The sequence below is a fragment of the Sinocyclocheilus anshuiensis genome, unplaced genomic scaffold, assembly GCF_001515605.1.
Source record: "Sinocyclocheilus anshuiensis isolate Anshui unplaced genomic scaffold, SAMN03320099.WGS_v1.1 scaffold324, whole genome shotgun sequence".
Lineage (NCBI taxonomy): Eukaryota > Metazoa > Chordata > Actinopteri > Cypriniformes > Cyprinidae > Sinocyclocheilus > Sinocyclocheilus anshuiensis.
In genome coordinates this window covers 511077-511284 of record NW_015554081.1, presented here as the reverse complement: position 1 = coordinate 511284, position 208 = coordinate 511077, and positions in this window count along the sequence as shown.

The following is a 208-nucleotide window of genomic DNA, read 5'->3' as shown; positions in this document are numbered from 1 at the left end:
CATTATAATAGATAATAATGATGTCCTTTATACAGTATTTTGAGTGATGACTGATGAGCAATGGGCTACTGCTTCTTAACTAAGTAAACAAAGACAAAACTACAATAGCATATTTACAGATGAAACTGACTGAATCCCGAATCCCTGAACAGTAGTTTAGCTTCTCTGCTCCACCTGTGCGCTTCCACAGTCCACTCCCTCTCGCATT